Here is an 18715-nt window from a genome sequence, read left to right as displayed (position 1 = left end):
GGACAGCCAATCTCATTGGGAATAAATGGCCGATTAGCATCAGCGAAAAGTGAGATGACCCAAGCGAGCAGCTGGAGACTTAGTGACCCAGCACGGGATGGCTCACTGGGTAGCCGCGTGAGGTCGGCCAGCACCGGGTTACCGAGAGGCCCTGCCGAGGTGCGAGGCGTCTACCGCTTAATGAAGCCACAGAGGGGCCGCGCAGTCCACTAATCACCTGTGCCTTGTGCCTCAGCAGACAGGGGTGGACCACCTCACTGCAATGCTAAAGGTCTCAGCAGTGTAATTTATCCAGGAAAATGCAAGTAAATACAGTCTATATTGCAATATATTGCAAGTTGTTTGTCTTAAAGGGTAATGATTGCATGATGGACGTCACACAACAGTAAACACAAGTAAACCAGCTCACACAGGTTTGCACAATGATTCTCAGCCTTGCGGGGGCTAAATGACACAATATATCCTGAAATAAAAATATATATTTAAACACACATTTATGGTTCTAGTCCTTGGCTGACTGTGTAAGTATGTGCTGTTTACAGTGGTACACATTTTAATTCTGACACACACTGAGATTTCATGGAATACTTAGAAATCTACAAAATATCACAGGAGCTCATCAGGTTAGATCCTCACTGATCCTCTTTACTCATAGGTTCTAATGTCTGATGTTTTCTTGGCAACGTGCGTGACTGTTTTTGTTTTCCCCTAAAGCAACCCAAAATAACCTTTTTAGAATGATTAAGCACATATTGTGCAGGGACTAGAGTTATTTAAAACTTATGTAGGCCTGCTTGAGTGGGCTATGAGCCAATTGTCAACTAATTTTGAGGACACAAGGTGACAGTATACCCTAGAGTACTTCAGTAGGTCGTTGCAAGCACATTGTACTTTGAATATCATAAATAGCCCTAAACTTTGAATAGCAGTGCATATTTAGCTGTTTTGATGCATACTTGCTAAACCTAACTAATGTCTACTACATTCCACAAATGGTATTGATACATAAGTATATACGTGTATCATTATAGCCAGTGTAACACAGATGTGTCCAATGTGGTATGCTTTGGATCTGATTTCCAGGAAGAGTCGGTAACGGTGATAATGCACGCTGTGCACAGTACTTTGGGGACTTTTGAGACCATACAAATCTGCTGAAGGTTGTTGCATTTATTTTTTCCCTTATGAATGCAGATGGTTAAACCACATCCGTTTTAAACAGAACAAATGCAACAATAGGGAGAAAGGCCTAGCCAGCCTTCAACCTGAACACTTTACTTCTAGGCTGAAGGATGTTTGTTAAAGGAGGACAAATGTTTCTTCAGGTCAGAAAATTTATTTGAGATTCAGTCAGTCTTGTGATTTTATTTTCCTCTTTTTTTCTGGCTGAATGAATGATCTCAAAATGCAATCATGTCACACGACAGCATAGTGCATTTTTAATAATATTTTGAAAACATTGTTATCCATTCAGACCAAATCCTGCTCATTCAACCTCATCAATCCATTTGAGTTTTATACTTCTGCTACTGTAAACATGTGCCCATCAATTGAGATGCTGCTACTGTCTTCACTTCTGAAGAAAGAAAATCGGACAAAATAGTGTCCCAAATAGTGTTTACTCATTTTCCACACACCTATTGAAGACCTTATTGTGACAAAATGGTAGTACTCAGTCCAGTGAGTGATTTCCACTGATTTAGAAAAAGTCATGAGTCAGCAAGACAATGTGCTGTAATTTTGGGTTTGCCCTTTTTGGATGGTATCCAATATCACAATATCCATTCAGTAGTGTCAATGGTAATGGTTACACCAGACTGCTGAAGAGGTTGTTACGGTATGTTATGAATGGACTGGCTTTCTTACTGACTGTGGCCTGATGAAGAATGCCATTCACACTTTGACCTCCTAAGATATACTGCAGTACTGGTGCTAAGATATCAGAATGGCTACTGCTAAAGATAAGTGTATTTCAGTGGCTACATGACTGATAGGTACGCACACCATCAATGCTAATGTCTAACGGAACTAGTGAGAAACTAATTGTCAGAGTATGATTACTAAGCACAAGCCCTATTCATCCTGTACCTTGTCTCGTTCCATGCCTTGTCTCTTCTCTTTTCCTTTTCGTTTCATTTCATGTCTATTCTTTCTTCTGACTTTTCTTTCTTTTTAAGTTGGGGAAAAGGCTGATGCAAACCCAGATGTCACATTGCAATACAATTTCAGTCGTACAAAAAAAAAAAGTTTCTAGTATGCAAGATAGAATAATGCAACAAAAGGGTGAATTTATGATATCAGTGCAGCTGCACAGCACTTTTTTTGTTCCGTATTCCAAATCAGAGAGGCGGTGAGCCTCGGGCTCGGCAGGCTCCCTGAGAGATGAGCGAGGAGAAGGTGGAGAGGAGGCAGTTAAAGGGACGACACAAAGGAAAAGGATGCATAATAGATCTATCTATAACCATTCGAACCATTTGAATTTGGAGACGCTATATTACAGACACTAGTGAATGCCAGAAGCCTTTCTTGATGTGGGGATTACACATACTGTACACTAAACCATTAAATACATTAAAGGCGAAATGCCTCCAACAATAGACACATGAACCTACAGGCTGCATAGTCTCTTCAACTGCAATTGTTAGAACTCAGTCTCTATTTTTATGCAGGTTCCATGAGGTATTCCAATATAAATGATGGAATAGCATTAGTTTAATGTTTATGTCCTGAAATCTCACTTGGTCTTCTTTTTGTATTTGTATTTCAGTTATCAAAAGAGTACCCACTTTTTAAACGTGGAGCTGAAAACACATCTCTCCTTGGAGGACATGCTCAGAATCATTCAACCTTTATTTGTTTTGCTTTCTGTCAATACAAGCAACAGGCAATCATGTTCACAACAAATGAGAATTGATTCTTCTAAGCCAACGCTTGAATGAAGAGCTGGATTTCTTTGATTAGAATCCCGTTATTTATCAAAAAGTAGGCCACCTCAAACAGGTTTTGAGTCAAGCATTCATGCGTGTCAGATTTTTTTTTTTTTTTTTTTAAATTGGAACATATTAACATTTAATGGAAGCACTGATCCACAAATTAAATTTTAGAGAAAAATAAGTAAAAGTAGTAAGTAAAAAAACATGTGAAAGTCATGTAAAAGTTTACTAATGTAAATGAATCGATTTTTATAAGCAAAATCTCTCATACACAGGCAACAACAAAAATTATAAATAATATTAGATAAAAAGTAATAAATATAAAATATTAGATCTCAGTGGACTGCATTTATTGCTCTGCTTAATTCTGAGTAGGACCTTGTGTAGTTAGATAACCTGTTGCTACGGTTACGGCTTTTAGTGCTCTTATGGCTAAGCATGTGCTACGGGGGAGGCTGGGCTTGGCTGAACATTATCATTACTCTGCCACTGTCACCATCTAATGCAGTAATGTAACGGCTCATACAATCACAGAGGATGGATTTCTCTAAATGTGTTTCACAAACACATTTGAGCGGAACGTTTCATGTCTTTGGATAGCCGTTGAAAAGGTGTTGGTCATGGTATGGTAAGCGTAAATGTCCAGAGAATTCATAGTATGAAATTCTTAAGAATTTCAGGAGTTTCCTTTCCTGAGTAGGCCTAAAGGCCAAATTGTGAATTGGAAAGATTTGTTTTCATTAAATTCATAAAGTAAGTCTTGACCATTACCAAGTTCAATATGCCTTTTTCTGTATCCAGAGATTTTGTTTAATAGTCTCAAAAGTGAAGTGTTAGGAAAGTTTTGCACATGATATCATTGTATGGGGACCAATTAAGTGAACTAAAATAGCCTACATACACTTGTGACACACACACACACCAATATAAAAAACAAAATCCACACATACATATCGCCATTATATTTTGTTATAAGGTATCTCCTCCCAGGCGGTGTATGCTGACGTCCATTTTGAGGCAGAAAAGTAATGAGGGTTTTCATGAAATATTCACCTTGTGCAAAGCCCCTGCCTCATCTCCCTCACTAGCCTGTTGCTATGGTGCTGTCACCCGACCTTTACTCATTTATCTTATTAGACGTGTCTCTCTACACTCATCTGCCTCACACAACACCACACGTCTAAGGGAAAGAATCAATAATAGAAAATACAAGCTTTGTAAATAATTTATTACATATTTACTATGTAAGGTGGATCCATTCCCAAGGATGCAATAAATGTGTCTAGCAAAAATCACGATTCATTATTTCTACATGAACATGCCTTACATCTTAGCGTTTAAAAAATAATGGATTGTGAAGCTATAAGAACTTCATGATTTCTTTCCTTACATGCTGTTTACAGCTATGGTCTCCCTATAGAATTAATGAGCTTAATTTGTTTATGTGTCAGGAATGTAAAGAGCGTTCCTGGCCTTGCTGCCTGTGCTGTGGAGGAGGAGTGTGCAGTGTGTGTAGCTATTGCAGAGGAGCTAATAGGTCTGCCTGTATAGAGGTAGGATGCTAAAGTCATTAAAGTCCCTGTCCACACATCTCAAACGGCACTCTGAATTCATCATGACCAGAATAGGCATGCACGCGAAGGCTGATTGGCCACTGTGGGAAATAACCTATATGAACACATGTTCTGTGTTTATTTTCAAGGACAACATGTAACTTGAGAAACTGAGAGTGGGATAAAGTGTCCGGATAAAGTATCTGACTAAGACATGGAAATATGATGTTGTTAGGTTAGGTTTTTACAACCTACTAGTTCTTTGTGACCATTCTTTAGACATTCATGACATTGTGTCATGTGCAAAAAAAAAAATATATATTATGTGCTATGTTTTAATGTGCATCATATACATCACGTTACTCATTCATTCATTACTCCTGACCAATCACCAGTTCACATCGATCTTTGGAATGTCATGACTCATACACCTGCCCTTTTGCTTTCAGGTGCTGATTTTCGATGTTCTCACCCTCCCTCCCAAACCACCACCAGTTTGGCCCTTGTCCAGCCGTCTAGGTGGGTAGGCTCCGCCCCTGCCATCTCGTTCCGGCAGGATCTGCAAGGGTCTGCACACTCAGTGACCTGGACTGAGGACAGGGCCTACGCCAAAGACTCTATCTCATTGTCGCGTATGTCTTTTGTAAATCCTTTGATGGATTAAAATATCTGTTAAACTTTCAGCATACCTTTCTGAGTCTTTCTGGTTGAAATAAGCAACTCTGCAAAAGTTACTAACAGTATCATTTCCCCCCCCCCCCTTCAAAACCCTAGTCTACCAAATCTAAACAGACAAAAACACATTTTGGACCAATAGACTAGGACAACCTTACCTTAAAAATGCAGTGCTTTTAACATGGATGACTTTGGTCCACTCAATAGTAGCACCACACTTAAACCTGTTAACTGCCATAGAAGCTAATTAGGGGGAGCAGAAGATGGTGAGGGCCAGGCCAAACCACTCCTTGCGCTGAGTAGTCTGAAGTGGAGCTGGGTGCTTCAATGCACACACACACACACACACACACAAAAACACACACACACACACACACACACACAAAAACACACACACAGACACAGACACAGAGACACACACACACACACACACACACACACACACACAAAAACACACACACAGACACAGACACAGAGACACACACACACACACTCTCACACACACACACACACACACACACACACACACACACACACACACACACACTTCACAAGTGTCTTCTGCAAGATGCAAGTGAATTTTCCTGCATTTCAGTACTGGCATTAAAAAAATTGGTGGAGATGACTCCTATGACCTTGTGGAGGATGGATAAGTGTCTTCTCTGTGCTGTCTTCTACTTTCTAACTCAAGAGCAGACTTTCTAACTCAAGTTGAGAGACTGATTCACTAGAGCAGGTCTGTTCACCCTTTCAAAGCTGACTGTCAACTACCAGGTTAAATGTATACACTTCAACCCTTCTTGCTGTAAGTTGTAGAATGTAATGTTTGTTTTGCCGAAAGATCTGTGCCTCTAAAATTAAACAAAATAAAACTAAATAAGAACAGGTGAATGAATACAAACCACAACATTTGAAGTTAATCACTCTGAAGACTTCTCTCTCTTCTCGACTCAGCCTGTCTAAGCTTCTCCAATGTGCCTGCAGAATAAGCATGACATCCATATTCATCATCATGGCCCATAAACCAAGCCCTTAATTGTGCTAAGCTGATGTGTGAGTGTGTGGGAACAAATTCTGCAGTAACGTGAAACTCATTTCACCTTAGACTAACGGCTAGAAGAGTTATAACGTTGTGACTTCAAAGGTTCACAAGTTTGGGAAGAGTGAAATGACCAACAAAAAGCTCTCCTAAATGGCTTGGGACCCCTGTTCTCTGTTACAAGCACCATACACTGTGTGGCTGTTGCTGAAGCATACACACAAAAGAGATCCCCCAAACACACCGCCTTTTGGATCAGAGCCTTTTCTGAGATGATTTGGGTAGTCATTTTGCACCTTACCAGGGCTTAAGGATATTTATTAGTGTGGCAGTTTGGCAAACTATTGGAGCACGAGTGCCAAAACAAAGAGGCCAAATTGGCCAAATGGCAGAGAGCTAAATGTGCACAACTAATTAGAATTCACACTATTTTCATAAACAGTTTGCATAATGGCACAATTTCAACCGTTATCAGCTACAGACAAGAACAAAGCTGCAACTATCACCCACCTAATGACAACCATAAATACACACTGAGAGATGACTGAGATATGTTTTGACATAGCATGTAGTCATCATTAACTGTAATTTGTAGAAATGTGAATTCACAGAATGCACAAAGAATGTATAGCAAAGTCCATCTGCTTTTTTAACAAACACGTTATATTCTTTAACTGGCAGTGTTTTTCTTTCTTTTCAATCCATGTCAACATTTTCCATGACAAGTAGAGCCCTAAAATTGTGTTCCTTTTCATCTTCTTCTTTGTGTGTATGTGTGTGTGTGTGTGTGTGTGTGTGGTGCACTTTTCCACTTGGTACATTAGAGGCTTGGCTTGTTTATTAAAGTAAATGTCAACAGCAGCCTCAGAAATTAGAGGGAAAATGGATTACCCTGGAGGTGATGCTTTCTCCCGCTGGGCACTTTTACGCTCAATTTCAGGACAATATGCCTGTGCTTTACACAATTTAAATTCATTTTAGTCACTGCAGTTCTCAATGCTGAGAAGGTAGACAAGCTTCATTGAACATGAGAGTGACAGACTGTTTTTCAGCTGTTAAGAAAATTTACGCACAGGTGCCTTAAGAAAGACACTAGCAAAGGACATGGGCTATGAAAGGTTATCATTGGTCAAGGAAAGCAGAAACAAGCCCTGAGATTTGTAGACTGTGAGTAGATGTATATAAAAATGTATTGCTTTTCTAAAACTGCTGCTATAAATACCTGGCAGAGTTTAATAAAGTAAAGGCAAAGCAACGAGAAATGTAACGATTTATTCATAGATAGTTCCGCCAAGAAATATATTTCCTCTATCTGAATGGTTGCCAAGCAGTGTCGAGACGCAGATACTTGACTATTAAGTTATGGTAGCGCAGTAATATAGAACGGAATGCGGTCAAGGTGTATGTTTGTGCTGGATTTTACAACGGCATCGAACGTGATTCAGCCAATCACAATCAAGGACCGGAACTATCAGGTTTAGAAAAAAAAACGGAGAGACCACTGCACATTTTTCTGATGTTATCCTATGGTTGCTGGGTGACATTTGAATGAGTTGACGGTTATATTCTAATTTGCAGTGGTCTCTTCATTTTGAATATGACCGTCAACTCATTTGGATGTCACTCAGCAACTGTAGGATGACATCAGAAAAATGTGCAGTGGTCTCTTAATTTGTTTTTTCAGAGCTGTAGGTAGGTTGCAATCCCAACTAGCTCAAAAGTGAAACTCCAAAAATGCCTGTGCATCACATATCCCATTTGAGATGAAAGTCATTATAGACGACAACTCTGACATTATTCTTCTTTTCTGGAGGATTCAAAAGCACTGCGTCTTGGTGTTTTCAAATAAAAGGAAATATTGCATGTCCTCACATACAAAGGAGGGCTAGTGCATGAAACACCAGAGAAAGTGGAGAAAAAAAACATGACAACAGCAACAGAGGACTTTCTTTCTTATTAAAATGTGACAGTTTCCCCAGCCTTGGATTATGATGCTCACAATACCACACCACATGAGCCACCCTCCTATCAAGCACTGCTGTCATTGTTTAATCACGTCATGCACATCTTTCTCTCAGGGGCAGGAGGTGGAATTTGCTATGCGTTTTACACCTTCAGTCACCCGGTCACCAAGAGCTCAACAACAAACAGAAGCTTAGAGAGAGAGAGAGAGAGAGAGAGACAGATAGATAGAGAGATTTTATCCTTCTCTTGCTGTGTACTTGTAAAGCTAAAAAAAATGTGACATATTTTTGACTTCTAAAAGAATAATCCTCAAACTTTCATAAAACTCTTTCAAAGGACTGAAGAAAGTAAAAACTCATAAAAACATGATGTCCAGAAGCCATCATTATGAAGTGTTTTGGCAATGATGTTAAATTGAACATAATCTCTCTCATCTACAGTATGTGTTTCACTAGCAACTTACTAACAAATTAAAAGCTGAAGCTTAAAACAGTGCCTTCTAATCAAAAACAACATAATATCCAATCAAACACAATAAAAAGAAAATGGGAATGAAAATTACTAACATGACTATATAATGCATAATATTTTATTTTTATTATTATTTTATTTTCAGATTTTTACATTAATCTTCTATATTCAGACAGGTTCAGCTGACAGATAATCACATTCACTTAAATCCATTAAGTCATTTGCTGCTTGCTTTAGTGAAAATGCAGTCTTCTGGAGATAGATATAGGCTAGGCATATTTTATGTGGTGCCACTACCATATCAATTTCATGCCATTAAATTAAATTCAATATGTATTTCAACCAAGAGAGAGTCTCAAGACTCTTTGAGAATAGAGAAAAGTCCCTAACTTCTTGTGAAAGGAAAGAAATTCATGTTTGTGGAAATACAGTATAGTGACCCTTTAATTGGTTTTTATTATATATAGAAAAGGAAGGTTCCAGAAAGCAAGCAAGTACCGGTAGTAGTTTAGGGGGATAATGCACACACATACTGTACACGCATTCACGCACACACACGCACGCACGCACGCACGCACGCACGCACACCAGTGCATGCCCACACAAATGACTCTGTTGATGTGCACCATACAGTGTATGGGTGTCCAGAGGCGTATCCAAAGCTAGCCATGTGTCTGATGGGAGATGTAGGAAAACATGATCAAGGCCCATATTTTCCAATCACTTACTTCTCCATTAGTTTGATGAATGGAGCTGGCCTATCCCTACGACAGAGGCAAGGCCCTGAAAAATGATGCAATTACGTGTCTTTGAATAGAGGAGAGAAAGGCCTCTCAAAAGAGGCGTCTCACTGAGATTCGACGGAACGCTGTAGACAGTAGATCCTTTCTCTCACTCACTATCTACTCAATGCATTAAAATGTTACCCATCACCAAACCCCTTTATTTTGCTGTGGTGCCATCATATCGAGGATATTATGTCACAACGGCAAACCCCCTTTGTATCAAATATATATGTCAAGAAACTCCATTGTAATCAGATCTGCAGTATTAAGAAATCCAGTGAAATCATATCCTTTACTGCAGCTTTACTACAGTTTCTAAGGTGATTTTGTAATCATCTACTGCAACAGATAAATAACAAACAAGTCATATTTCTACTTCAAGCATTTCCAACATGGAAAAAGATCTTGGTCAGATTCATTTATAGATTCATTCATAGTTCATTCAACATTTTTTTTTATTTTAAGAATGTTTAAAAGACACCAAGCTCAATTCACAGTGAAAGATAATGCAATGGCATCAGCCGCTATGATTCATGACAGTTTTCCAATATCTGATCCTATAACAGCTTCATACTGCAATATTTAAACTTCTGAGATGTTAAAATACAATAAGACATTGCATGGCTATTACCGAACACATATTTGTCATGTTGATCAATAAGAGGATATAGTATCTGTTATAACATGTTCATGACATGTTTATGTCAGTCTTGTGATGGATGGTTCTATATGTGTTATTTACAATGTGCACATGAGAGCCACGGAGGGTGATTACTCTTAAGTCTTTGACATCTTCCGACCCAGTAATACAGTATATCTGTTATTCATTACTGCCGAGCAAATGGACGGGAGAGTAACCTGGTAATCCAATTACCACTTCATGCTGCCGAATCAATGGAAAACACTTATTTTGTTATTCCCTAAAACAAAATGCGAACACAAACAGGGCGCTCGGAGAGCACAAATCTCTAAAAAGGCCACATATCTCATAACATTAGTGAAAATAAATTCTTTGAACTCTTCCTGGGGCCATGGTACACATTCCATGAAGTTTCATGATAATCAGACAGGTAGCTTTTGTCTAATCCCGCACACAGTCAAACACACAAATAAACAAACAAACAAACAAACAAGGCAGACAGCCTGCACCAAATAAAAAAAAAACATCCATGGCGGAGGTAACAAACAAATCGCTTTTAAGTTCAGCACACACTGAGTCAACAAAGGCGCCGTCGCTGCTGCTTGGCATGGGTGGCGCCTCCTGATCTCAGCTCACCACGCAGAGAAGAGGGAAAAAAGAAGAGTGCTCGGAATACTGATCAAGGAACAGTGTTTTCTTTTCATAGGTGTCTGGGTGTGCTCGCCCATCTGAGTGTCCAGTCTGAGACGAGGAGAGAACATGACTGTACACAAATGAATCAAATAGAGATTGGGGCCAGCACTTCCCTTCCTCTTCACTATCTAAAAATACTGCACAAAAAGAAAGGGCCAGCTTAATAGAGTCAAAGGACTGCACACCGCAGAGGACATGGACATTGCGTGACACTATCAAATTAGTGTAATAATGATATGTATGATTAAGTGGCACACCGTAAACATGTCCGTAATTGGCTCTGCTTATAATTACCCCTTGACAGTCTGACTCTTTATTTTGGAATTTAACCAATCATTGTGCTCCATAACCCTACAAATACTAATTTATACTTGATGATTCACTGTGAATGTGATTGCAAGCTGTTTTTCTCTGTCTCTTTAAAGACTCTTTTGTATACTTTAAAATCAGGCTAGCAAGATGGTTTAAGTAGCATGGCAATTAAATCCTGCAAAGAACAGTACTGTGTTTGCTAACAAGATACTATAAAATGTTGTAAAACATATTTTTGTTTTCTCAATCCACACAATTACACATTTCTACACTGTAAAACAAAACGCATCTGCACGGCAGGAATAGTCGTAACTCTTTGTAATTGGTAGGTAGAGGCTGAAAGAAAGATATTTACACCTGTGTACTCCAGGTATGCTTTTAAGCACAAAATAATAATAATAGAACAAAAAACACATTTTAATTCACACGACACACAATGTGACTGTGCTGCTCTTCAAATACCTGATATTTAGAAGCAGTCCCATAAGCATGAACACATAGCAACTGCGAGGATTTTAATGGCTACAGATAATTTGCTGTTGCCCACCATGATGTTAAGCTCACTTTGTACAACTGATGGGACAAGGGGATGACAAGCATGAATTAAACATCTAAACCACAGTTATCATATTCCCATAAAAGCTTTGCCTAGGAAATGGCATCAGGGCCATTGGTCTTTCTGTCTAACGACTCAGGGTGCTCTCTCTCTCTCTCTCTCTCTCTCTCAGCTTCCTGGCTACTTGTGAACCTCTCTAGTCTGTCTTCATGGCTGGCCCTCTGGCGGAGTGCGTGCTGTGATCAGCCTTCAGGCTAAAGCAGATGATGTGACAGATCATATGACAGCCATCATCCGCACCTGGTGGGCTCCCCCGGCCTGGCAGGTTGCCAGTGCCGGTGCCTCTCCAACCCATTTCCCTTGTCTACATAATGCGGCGTCTCTTGCCACACTGACATGCGTTTCCTCAGGACCCGGTGGATGGTGAGAGAACCATCGTACGACTCTCCTGTTCCAGATTTTGTACTCGGATGTCAACACAGTGACCTGAGCCTCGTATCTCTAGCTGAGTGAGGTTGAGTTTGAGGCTTTGAAGCGTTTATTTTTTATTTTGTTGTCATCCCCCGTGAGTACGGTGGTGAGGATCTGTGGCGGCTTTGTATATCAGGCCATCCCCCTTTGGGCAGTGGTCAATGCTGCCTCGGTGAGTGCCTGTAAGGGCTGCCTGCGGGCTAGTGAGCGAGGATAGGACCGCGAGGTGGACACATGCCCCAGCGCTTCCAAGAACTGGGCCAGTGCTGTCCTTATCTGGCCCGTCCTGGGTAACACTCTCAGAGACTCAGTCAGGCAATTTGTCTGGCAAGCAGTGTTGGGCAAGTTACTGAAAATTAGTAATTAGTTACAGTTACTAGTTACTTCTTTCAAAAGTAATTCAATTACATTACCAATTACTGTATATCAAAAGTAATTAGTTACTAGAGAAAGTAACTTTTGAGTTACTTTTAAGTCTGCTTTTAAAATGTCAATATGAACAGTACTGAACAGTCACACACACAATAAACCTAATTTTTGGACCTATTTATTGTAGTTTCAACGGGCCTTCAAATCAATAGCCTTGTGCATGAGTTCTCAAACTTTTTCCGACCACAAAACATTCTACAATGCATGAAGGCCTCCCTGACCTTGTTTTGCGCCACCCTCACCATCTAGGTGGTTTGATAGATATGTACAGTACACTGCCTACTGCTTGCCTACTACTTGCCTTCTGCAATATAGTAATAAGTTATTATTATCATTATTATTGCAATCCTTCTGTAGGCTACATGGAATTCGTTCAATGGGAAGTAATGTGAAACAATGTTAAATGGCCTATTTTCAAAGCAGTTATTGTCTGCTCACACACACATAACCTTAGGTTATCCTCATCCTGCTTTGAACACAGTTGTATTATATAGCACAAGTGCTGACCTACCGAAATAAGTTCTAATGCATCCGAAAGTTTGGGATTGTCGCACACTCTGCAGAAGGTTACTCTTCAGCTGATAAGGTGTTCCAGAGAGAAGTTGCATGTTCCGTCGCAGACAAATGAATCCATAACACCATGGACATCAATTCCGATGTAAACATAGCCTACTGTGCAAATAACTCAAGTCGCTGTTACGTACGGTAGGCTATTTGGAGGTTTCTTTATCTGGTAAGTGAAATCTGCATTTTCCTCTCGAGTTAAACGTGTGCTTGCTTGTGCCAAGGCTATATATAGGCTACCGTAGCCTATTGGTGTTGTGGCGTGGCTATGTTGTAAGAATGAGAAATTGATAACGAGGCTTTTGCGCAATAGGCGAAAAAGAGCGGAGATAAACAACAATGCGCTTTTACTGTAGTGGAGCTTACGAGATGGAAACGAAAGGGAAAAGGCTTTTAAGATGCCCATTTAAATTGTAGCGTAATGCACTCTTGTGTGTTTTAGCATAAATCCGAAATAAGGAGGAATGTGAGGAGGCTCCTATTAACTGTAAAGAATGCATCTGCAATCTAAACATGAAACACAATCGCTGGAAACACAGCTAAGGTCGGGAGATAAAGCAGCAAATGTGCATCTTGTCTGCAGTCGTTCATTCAAGATCAACAGAGTAACGCAAGTAACGAACTCTTTGAAATTTCAGTAATTGTAATTGCGTTACTGGATTTACAAAAATACTTCGTTACATGCTCGTTACCACTAAAAGTAGTGGAATTACAGTAACGCGTTACTTTGTAACGCATTACTCCCAACACTGCTGGCAAGACATTAGAATAATAATTAAAAGACAGTTAGACTCACAAAAATGAGAGGCTTGGCCTAGGGCAGAACACATCTGAGCACTATTTGGCAACATGGACATGACGAGGCGCTCAGAAGATGAGATGGTGTCAAACATGATGTAAACTTACTGCTGCCAGTAGAACCATGAAAGATAATGTAAATACCCTGGCAAAGTACAACACACCAAAGGGAACAAAATATACAAATAAAAAAAACCCATAAATATTACATTCAATATTTCACTCAAAGAAATCCATAAATATTTCATTCAATATTTCAAAGAAATCCACAAATAATTAATTCATAAGTTTATTAACAAATGAATTCAACGAGGGAATAACTGAAGCTTGTGGAGGTTGTTTTCAAGGTCGGACCTGAGTGCTTTGCTCAGTATAATTATTATGCTTGAAAGTTTTCATAATCGTAACCCAACAAAGGCTTGATGCAAGGTTCTTAAGAGATTAAAGGAAAAGTCATCAGTGACATTTACTATTAGCTGGCCTACTTAAGGTCACTCAAATCCTTTTGTTATTTGCATGTCATCTTAAGATAACATCTAATGCAAAAATAATACTTCATAATACCTGCTGCTTTTGTACTGGGACCACAGGCCTCTGTGTAAGATTCATTCAAGCTTGCATATTGCATGCTGATTTTCCAGAAGAGGTCCTTTAATGTTTGTGTGAATATTATCACTATTGACAGATCTAAGATACATCTTTAATAGCCTTAATAGCTCTACAAATACTTCTGAAAGTAGGATGCACTCACTGATTCATCAGTTAATTTCAAGGTCTGTAAAACTTTACGACCTACAAATGTAAGTCGATTATTTCGATCAAAAAGGCTTCCGATTCAGAGTTCAAATGAGGAATACTTGCCAAGTATCACCATGTTTAGAGGCCCATTCCCGCTGGATGCAATGGCAATCATGGAGGCAAATTATTCAATAGCTAAATGTGACACCAACAAACTAATTAATGCCATAGCATTTTTAAGCTTAAATACCCACACCACATATTGCTTGTATATGTGTTTGCCTTGCTTTGGGGAATTAGCAACTGTTCATTTTTGTTAATATGTGAGGTAAATTATGTTTTTGCTGCATTCTCATCTAGGCTATAAGAAAATCAAATATATTAATGGGAACCAACAGATGGGGGTATTCTTGCTTTGTGTTTATCAAGGTTTTCACAGAACATAGCCTGGCTGCTATCCATGGTCCTGAAACAGTGCCATGGAAAGGGCTATTGAAGAATTCATGTTTTTGCCAAATGTACAAAGGTTTCTAAAGCAATTGGTAGGGTTTAATTGCTTTTGGCATGCTTGCCATCTGTGTCTTTCATTGGTTGATGCATATTGAGAAGGCCTAAAACAGGTACGCTAAAGAACAGGTTGTTTACTAATTTCTAATTCATTTATTAGGGTATATTATTTTTCCTGCTGAGGTTAGCTAATTATACAGAGGAATGTACAACTCATAAAATAGGCCTGCAATCTAACCACTGTGAGCATAAAATAAAAACACAAAATCAATGTTAAAGTCAATGTTTTAGTTTTGCAATCATACTTTGGGTGAAGCAGAGCATTTGCGTTGGGCATACAGGCACGGCTCACAGCTGGCACTTTACCAATTCTATTTGAGGACCAGAGCTAACTAGCTCAATCTTGGCCACCCAGAAAGTGTTAAGTACCATCACTTTATCTTATGCTTCTTTAAAATGTCAACAACTTGGCTACTGACCATAACATTATCAGATGAAATCCAGCCTAACGGCTCGTGTCCATTATTGCGGCACGTAGACGCTTGCAGATGCCTAGCCCATCTCGCGGTCGCCGCTTGTGGGCGTGTATTGGCTGAAATCAGTTGCCGCTTGTGGGCGTGTAGTTTAAACTGTTCAATTCCGGCACTATCGTTCAGGTAGGACCCGCAAGAGACGAACTTCACTGGCTATCATTACATTGGCTAACCGCCTCGCGTTAGTCGCTCTCATTTGCATAAAGTTCAGCCGAGCCCAACTTCTTGACGCGCCGCTTCTGTTCGAATGGCCACGCCGCCTTCCCAAGGTGCATTGCGGAAGCGTAAACCCCGCCTTGCCGCTCTCCATAGGAAATGAATGGGCTATGTGCGGCGCGGTGGGCTTTGCCGCGATAATGGACACGAGCCGTAAGACAGCCATTCACAGAGCATCACATAAAAGACCGGTCAACTTGAACACGGTCTCAGACTATAGACCCTTTCAACAATAAAAACAAAAACAATGCTTGAACGTTCTATTTGGGCCCCAATCTACTTCCTCTGCATTAAGATAACATATGGAATGTTAAAAAGGAAGTCTTGTGGGGCCAACTATGATGCTGATAATGGAACTCTCTTGAAAGGGTCCATACGTCCACCTCTGCCTCAAGGCCAGAGTCACCTACAATCAATCATAAGATTCACCATCACCATACCATACTATAAAGACGTCAGTGCAGCAGCGTTGACAGTCATTTATGCTTTCAATTGTATCAATTGGGCAGTCAAACCTTTACTTCAGGAATGTTTGAGATATGAAGCCGTCACATGGACACTTGCAGATCACACAAACTGTGTAAAGGAAAGAGACAGACTAAGCTAATCTTTTGAGTCCTCTATGTTGCAGTAAGTGAGTAAATCATGGAGCCTGATAATTCAATAGACGACCAGAAGGTTTACCATGCACTTGACACCATGTGGACAACTCTAAAGGTCACCATATATAAACTAGATGCATCTGATTATATGTTCCCGTCGTTTCCCACAGTGACCTAAAAATGAGATGAAGGAACGTCTGAGAGGTTTATGACTCCAATAACACTAAGGATGTCTGAAAAATCACAGGCATCCATCACATTTTATCACTTTGTGTCACTATGCGAACACCTTTTATGGGTCATGCCACACGGAGACAAGAGAAGTGCAAATAAAATTGACATGTGTTTCTGTGTTCCTAAACTAGATAGGAAACACAGTCATGAGAAGTCACAATTTGGACACAACACTAAAACACACTGAGTATTGGATATACACTATTTCGCTCTAGGGTCAGTGATTTAGTCAGCAAGAAACAGTCAGCTGAAATGTAATAGCTACAACAATGATCTAAAGTGTAACGACACAAATGACTGTTGACAGTCTTGTGTTTACTCACAGAGTGACCGCCTTAGCTCTTAGACTCATTTTTCCCCTTTAGAGGCCAAGAGCTTTTGTCTTATGACCCAAAAACACAGGAGTGATGCAGTGACTCACGGTTGAAAGTGACATGCCACAGCAAATTAACCCCCACCCATTAGACGCACTAGCCTGCACTTTTCTTGCCTTGACCTTCCATCTCTTTCGCCTGCCCTTCACACACAAAAACAAGTGTCACACTACTGATCAGCAAAGTAAGACTGATCGTCATCTGGGCCCGTTAAAGGTAATTTAATGTGCCATTTACTTGCTACTACTCCCCTAAGTCATATTTCAGCTAGACCAATGCACCTCCTTCCCAAAACCCCTAGGCTTATACATCACGGTGTGCTTTTAATTCACAGAAATTATTTTTGAAAGGACAATTTATTTATAAAAGGCTCTTTAACTCCTACAGAAACTCTAGATTAACATAAGCAATAATAATCCATCACCTGATGGGCCTGCCAGCTGCAACCCCTTTCCTGCTTAAATAGGAAATTTACACATACAGCCATTTTTCATAATTACGTTTCCACTTTACACTGCGAAGCACTGTACAAAAACTGAACCTCTTATCATCCAATGGATTCTTCTAATTCTTTTAAAATTGTAAAACTGCAACATGTTCGTTATGTTTTCTACTACAAGGTCTTTTACATGTAAATATTGTGTGTGTGTGTGTGTGTGTGTGTGTGTGTGTATGTATGTGTGTGCGTGTGTGTGTGTGTGTAGGCTATGGAACACTAGCTACACTAGCTACCAAACAATTCAAATGACTTGAATAAAAGAGGCAGAATTATAGAGACCGTTTGGACCACAAGGTGAGCCAAAGAGACAGGGCAAGGTGACTAAAAAAAGACACAGGATACGGGACATAAAGGTGGAAAGGAAAATGAGAATGTAAGAAAGGAGAGAATGAGATAGAATGTGTGTGAGAGAGAGGATAGGAGAGAGAGAGAGAGAGAAGATATGAGAGAGAGAGAAAGAGAGAGAGAGGATATGAGAGAGAGAGAGAGAGAGAGAGAGAGAGAGAGAGAGAGAGAGAATGGCAGAGAGCAGAGTACAGAAAGGAGGATGAGATGGAGGACAGTGATCGATGGCACGCTGGCAGCTTCCATTTGTCACTGTGTTATTGGAGGACGGGGGGCAAAATGGGGACTGATGGGATTGAAGAATTACATAACCAGCCCGAAGGTTCAGGGTCAGTCAGGGTGGACACCCTGAGCCCAGAGTGGGGCTGATAAACCTGGACAGACGAGGAGATCGGTTCCCCATGGCAGATGCCCTATCCCTCACTGTCCACTTCACCCTCCCTGTGGACACTGGACAGTGTTGTCAGTGATGCGGACAGCTATTCATGCACTACATGTCTGTACAGTACAATGCCTAAATAGACACTGCAGTATGGAATAGTTTGCAGAATGCTGAAGAGACAACCATTTAACTGACTCAGAACACATGATTTAGAGGATCATATGTATTCATAGCACCTAGCACTACTTGGTCTCCTAATGAATTTAGCCAACGGGATAAAACTAATTATATCATTTTTGTAACATTCATGTAAATATTTATAGCACCTTGACAGTCCTGTACTAGCAACCATGTACCATTTATAGTACGATAAGAGTCATGAGACAATATGGTTACTAATA

At 40.0% G+C, this 18715-nt stretch overlaps 1 protein-coding gene across 3 annotated transcripts in view; it reads right to left on the bottom strand.

The window, feature by feature from the left end:
- Positions 1–18715, bottom strand: part of grid1a (glutamate receptor, ionotropic, delta 1a) — a 247144-nt gene that overhangs the window by 50449 nt on the left and 177980 nt on the right. The gene's annotated exons all lie outside the window — the stretch shown is intronic.

This window comes from Alosa pseudoharengus, unplaced genomic scaffold (genome assembly GCF_046254945.1).
Source record: "Alosa pseudoharengus isolate Yale_2024_CS ecotype anadromous, Long Island Sound unplaced genomic scaffold, YU_APseudo_1.1 YU_APseudo_1.1_scf_15, whole genome shotgun sequence".
In the NCBI taxonomy this organism is placed as follows: Eukaryota; Metazoa; Chordata; class Actinopteri; order Clupeiformes; family Clupeidae; genus Alosa; species Alosa pseudoharengus.
This window is presented reverse-complemented; position numbering and strand designations above follow the sequence as displayed.